Here is a 6,544-nt window from a genome sequence, read left to right on the forward strand (position 1 = left end):
GTAAGCCCTGTCCTTTTCTCAGGATTTGACGTGGAATCATGGATGGACTTTTGTTATTACATCCGTCATAATGAGAGATTTAAATTAAAAACTTAGTGAAACATGTTCAGAGTCAATACGCTTTTATGTGTTTTGCAAAAGTTCTCTCCTTTTTTCATATTCTCGTTCCAACTGCGATGTGTTTAGGATTTAGTTTGTCATAAACTAGTTACATCTAAACCTTTTGCAATAGGGCAACAAAACGTTGACTTTTTAAAATGATTTATTTTTATTTCATTTTTCTTACCTGCTTAACAAAAATAAAACACAAAATTTGATTAAGAAAGCAGTCTGTTTTTAACATATGTAAAATATGATTTCAATCTGAAAAAGTCACACAGAAAGAAAAGATAATTAGAAGAATTTTATTGATATGATAGTATAGTCTTTGGCGCTCAGACCTCGGCAGGAACATTAATGCTGAATTATGCTTTAACATGCATAAGTAGATGAAGGAGAATAGGGATGTTCCCCCCCAAAAAAGCCGAGGTCGAGGCCGGAGAGTTCGTATGCTCATAAGGCAGATACTAGGGACAGATTAAAAGAATGCGTAATGAAATGCTGAGAAGGTTTGCAAACAGCTTACCGAGCCGGGTTGTTGTTGAGAATGGCAACCACGGTTGATGCCGCGAAAGTTTACCAGAAGTACAATAATTGATGATGATGATGATGATGATGATGATGATGATGACGATGATGATGATGAATTGGTCGTCTGAATCGAAATCTGACATCATGGGATGCTGATTGCGCTTGCTGGATAGCAGGCTGAGACGAGGATTTGAAGGTGCTTTTAAGGTGGATGCAGGATGCTGATTGGGCTTCGTGGTGGAGCAGTTCGAAGCTAATTGGCTCGCATCAGAGGCTTGAGCTTCATTTGTTGTATGTAATATTAAGATAAAAGACAGGCCTGCAAAATCCTTAATTTTTGGGGTGGGTACTTTTTTTGGTTTAGAAAATAGTTTCAGTTTTCTCAACAACAAGGAGGAGATTCTTTCTTCAAAATGCTAGAGGATTATGGTCCTATTTGCTTTACAAACGATAGAAACACAAAGGTAGAGTTAATAAGACAAGTTCTTTGAGCTGTTTAAATACAAATTTTAATTTCAAACATTTTTTTTCTGCAAAAATCTCACAAAAAAAAGCATGGTTAATTTATGTCTCAGGATATCTTAGTTCTGAATAGAGTCAATCTTGATTTCCTGAATGATAAACTGGGAAAAGTTTAAATGTCCCATATATCTTTAAACTGGTTCAGGTCCTTGGAGTTAATTTTGTTCAATTATTGCTGCAAACAATGTATAATAAATGGAAATATGGAAAAAAAAATGAAACTTTGATAACCTTCTTTATCAATAAAGGTTTTGAGACTAGTTTTGCTATATTATTTATTTAGAAAATACATTTTTTTCATACTTTATATATCTTTTTTCAAATGTAATTTTATATTTTTGTACTGATTTTTGAATGTCTTTTTTTAGTTTAAGACTGCCTTCTTTTCAAAATGCATTTTACAGATCAAATTCTCGTCACTTCTGGGGGGCGGGCTTTCCTCTGGAGTAAGAAGCAAAGATGCATTTCTATTTCTTTTCTTCAAATTTACATTTACTAAGCATATTTTTTTGTTTTGCAACAAGAAACAGAGATGGAATAAAATAATCTAAACACCAAAGCTGGTTTATTGAGCTAAATTCTTACAACCACAAAAAAAAAAAAAAAAAAAAAAAAAGATACAATCAAATCTTAAATTTCAACAATTTAAAAAAAAAAAATTCTGCAATATTTTGGACTGGTGCTCTGTTTATATTTCATTCAAATTCTTGTTAGTTCTCTTCAAGGAACTGAATAATCTTTGTCATAAATACATCTCAAAATCACCTGATAGGTTTAACCCATTTAGGCCATTTTGTTAAACATGTTCCTCTAAAATAAACCACCCAAACACTTATTTTAACTGAACTATTTTTTATAAACAAGGTCTTGTTCCTCTACTCTGTTTTGATGCAAAAGAAATTTGCTTTATTTCTCCTAAATCAGCACAATAAAGAAAAAAGTGACCAATGAGTTGGTTGTTCAGCCTTTCCTTGAATTACTGTTTTTGTTTCAAAATGTTCAGAATGAATATATCTTAATCCTTGTGATTTTTCTCCCATTTTCTTCTATCAAAGCCTCTTAGCCACATGTATCCAAAAGCAGAGAGGCATATTTTTCATGTTTGCCCTCAGATGTGAAGGACTGCCTGCTAAAGGTCCATATGTTTCACAGGCAGAGCTACACCTTTTCAAGTAGACGGGAGAAGAAAAATGTCCTAAAAGCAGGATGTTAATATGCTTCAAACTGTCTGCCCTGGCTTTGGACTGTCAGGGGAACATAATATGAACCAGTAGTCTGCTCGGGTAAAACAGGGACTCTTTAACAACGGGCTCTCTGGCTCTCAGCAGCTCGTTTCTAAATTATGCTGCCGACTCGAGGGTCACAAGGCCGAGACTCGAGTGTAATTCCACCTTGAAAGAAAAGTGGTACTTGAATCCAAAAGGGCTCAGGTACAAATTAAATTATGTGAATTTCCAAGAGGGTCAGTTATTCCTGTGGTCTGAGTGATTATAATCTCACAGGTTAAGGATTTTCCTACCACAACGGGCACCAGTGATCATTTAATGGGACGAGATGTCGAAGGACGAAGCTTTAGATAGATAGATAGATAGATAGATAGATAGATAGATAGATAGATAGATAGATAGATAGATAGATAGATAGATAGATAGATAGATAGTCAGTCTATCTTTGTGGAAAAAAGAAAGAAAATCTAGGCTTACAAAAACAGCAATCATTGACAGTTGGAGTTGATTGAGGTCATTAATCATGTTATATCAATAAACTGCCTTATTTAAAGCTTTTAGCTCCATGGGGATACAGTTGGCCTGGACATTCCCATTCCCATGAGACCTTCACTGACTCAGTGCCTCGGGGTAAAGAGCTGGTCTGCTGTTGCAGACATCTTGTCCTTAATTTAGGAAATTAAAATAAGATCTGGTCATGTTTTCCATCAACCTACAGGGCATTGAGTGGAGTGATAGTCAAACCAAAGCATCTGATTTATCTTAAAATAGGGAAAGCTGGTGGGGTTGTTGATCATAGATCGTCTCCACCACTGGCACTGAAACAGGGAAGCTTTTTTATCAAATGGAAACTTTTTTCTTCTTTTTTTTTTTAACAGTGTCCTGTCTGGCAATGTGGCAATAAGAATAATAGAATAATAATAGAGCCCAATAGATTTTGCTTCCACAAGTGGAGCAGTACAGCTATCGCCATAGTGTTCCCCTTGATTTATGCATATAAATAGCTTTATTATAACTCATGCAGAGCGTTTTACAGATTTTATGGACACTGCAATGTAAGTAGAACAGGAAAGGAAAAACAGGAGAAAAGATTTGCATGTTTTCAAGCAATACAAGGCCTTGTCTACATAAAGCCTCAAACTCAATGCGAATCCAGACATTTTAAATTGAGAAAGCTTCCTGGAGGGGAGGCGAAACGTCTTCAAACCTTGGAAACCAAGTCCAGTGGAATGTTTTATAAACTTTTACAGAAAGAGAAAAGATGAAAGAAAGAGGAGATAAAAGGGATTATTAACGATAAACCATCTTCAGTCCGCTTCATCACCTCTAAAGAGATGTAAGAAGAACAGCACAACCAACGGACATAGTATAAGAAATACAATAAAGTAACACCTAGATACTATCGCTGAAGTATAAGTAGTATCATTTAATCTGACATGTATTCTGTGGTAGCTGAAGATCAGAATATGTTTTTTTTTTTGTATGGAAGTGAATCTCTGAGTACTGGAGCCAAGCACCTGTAGTTGTTTGGGAGAGTGCACTTGTGCATGTAAAGTTTATCCAAAGGAGAAATGCTCAATAGTGGTTGTGAAGAGCCGAAGACGTGCCCCTCCAGAGCACTGAGGCAAGAACCAGGGACCCAAAGCCCCAGACGTCCAAAGGGACCCCAAGAGCAGAGGCGCCCATGAAGGGCCAACCCAGAAAATCTGACCCCCACCAAGGTAGTAGGAGAGACGGCCCTGAGAAAAAAACACTAAAAAACTAAAGCTGGTGGCCAACTGGTACATATTATCTACTTCAAGGGACCTTAGAGACAATCCAGCCCAAAGATCTCCATCCTTTACTCTATGTACCGCTGCTAGTTTCCCCACTAGGTCCTCTAGATGCTGCTGTAACGGGCACAAACAATCCTTCCCTGTGTAAAATAGCCAAATGCTGTCTGCAAAATAGGCTTTGAAGATGGTTTGTAGATTGGAAACAATTTCATTGATATCGAAGTGAGATTATTGGATACCATGGTGGAGCTTGGTCTCTTCCTAAAATTGAAACTTTTGCTCACTATGACATACTACTATCTCTCATTTCTGGTATTTACCATTAGAGTGGTGAGTTATTTGAAATGAGAAAGTTTTGTTGGTCAACTGAACCTTTTCATGCTTTTTTATACCGGTAGTTGTTTTCTCCTAAAGCGTTTATTTTTTCTCGATGATCATCATTAGACCCAATGTTTCCCCTAAAGAAAAACTTTACTTGAACTTTTCCACATTTGGCCGCCTAACAACCACCAGCTTTAAAATGCTTCAAAGAGATTTTTTGTGATGGACCAAAACATAGCTGTAAATAACTGTGAAGTTCTGGCAAATTTCCACCCAGTCTTAGAAAAAAGGATGCTTTCAAAGTGTTGTGGGAATTTATAAACGTCCCTCAAACTCACAATTTTTGTAGAACCACCTCGATTATAGAGGGATGCTTGTTTTGACATTTTCTTTCTTCCTTTCTATCCATTCTACATTGGCTACCTGTGAAAGAATTTTTTTTTTTATTTAGTCTGACTTTTAAAGCTTTTAATGTACAACATCTTGTATCCAATACATCACAGAAACATGGTGCCTTATATTTCAGGCTCTTCACTCTAACCTGAACCTTAATATCAGATATTCTGCTTATTGTTTTATTGCCTGTTTCATTTCTTTCTCAATCACCTTCTATTTATTTATTTTTTTATTTATTTCTTTGCAATATTGAGGATTTCATCTGTGAAAAGTGCTTTATAAAAAAAAAAATCCCGTCTTACTTTTCTTTGCAAAGCAGTTTAGCTGCAGTCAGATTAGATGGACAGGATCTGTGAGCCTCTGATTTCAGTTCAGGTCACAGAGTTTGGACCTGGATTAGACCTGGACTGAGACTAAGACATTTTAACACATTTATACTTTCGAACCAATCCCTTTTAGCTGTAGATGAATGTCTAGAGTCATTGGCCCGCAGTTCCAATCTATTGTAACCTTTTTAGCACCATCCTTCAGCTAAGACCTGGTTTCACAACCCTCTCAAAATTATGTTGCTGCCACAGTTTAAAACAGTGAAATATGGTTGATAAAGCACATAAAACCTTAGGTGTACGTTAACAGGTATACCTAACAAATCTAATCTCAGTCTCATCTGACCAGAGCATCATTCTTCTTATGTTTGGTGTCTGCCCTGCATGGGTTACAAGAAGTGAGTAGAATACCCAAAATGTTACACAAAGCTGCACTAAACAGGAGTGAAAAAAAAATACTTGGTTAATTTTGACTGCAGAATTACTGAGTAAATTTTTTGGCTCATTACATCTGGTTTAATGTTAAAAATGAAGTAATCAGACAAAGGGTTATCAGTTAATAGTAAGGGTATAAAATAAAGTTTAAAAAAGCAAAAAATAAAATAAAATAAAAAATAAATTTCTGCAGATTTTTCCAGATTAATTACTTTAACATAGACATATAAACAAACTTTACAGTAGGTAATGCATATGTGTTATGCAACAATATTATGGATTGAAATTTGTTTAATTATAATTGCAAGCAAAGAACATAATTTGTTTATGGAAATTAGAAAAAAAATACATTTTGCAAATTGAAATTTTAAAAGAATGCAATCCAGAAATTAAACTTTAAAAGACGTTTTAATCAAAACAGTTTTAAGAATAACTTTGCTGTTTCTCACATTCCTTTTTTTCAAATAGTATTTTTTTCAGATTTCTGCAATATTTTACATTTTTTTTCTCTTTTTCTCTTTAGATTTTTGTATGAGTTGCCTATTTTTTTATTACAGATAATGTTCCCTTCACTCAAGCCCAAAAACAAATGCTTGACACACATATACAACAACAACAACAACAAAAAATTAGCACTAACATCTATGCTCACCAATAGAAATGCGTCTTCACTCCTCAGAAGTGAAGAGAATGTGATCTATAAAATGCAATTTTAAAAGAATGCAATTTATTTTACTTACTTTGAAAAACATTTTTTTTTTTACAGTGTCCTGTCTGGCAATGTGGCAATAACAATAATTGTCTTGATGCCAAAAAGAGCCCAACAGATTTTACTTTCACAAGTGTAACAGTATAGCAGTATAACAGTATATGTTTCATGCATATAAATTGCTTTATTATAATTGCGCAGTGA

Source organism: Cyprinodon variegatus, unplaced genomic scaffold (genome assembly GCF_000732505.1).
Source record: "Cyprinodon variegatus isolate N-32 unplaced genomic scaffold, C_variegatus-1.0 Scaffold82, whole genome shotgun sequence".
Lineage (NCBI taxonomy): Eukaryota > Metazoa > Chordata > Actinopteri > Cyprinodontiformes > Cyprinodontidae > Cyprinodon > Cyprinodon variegatus.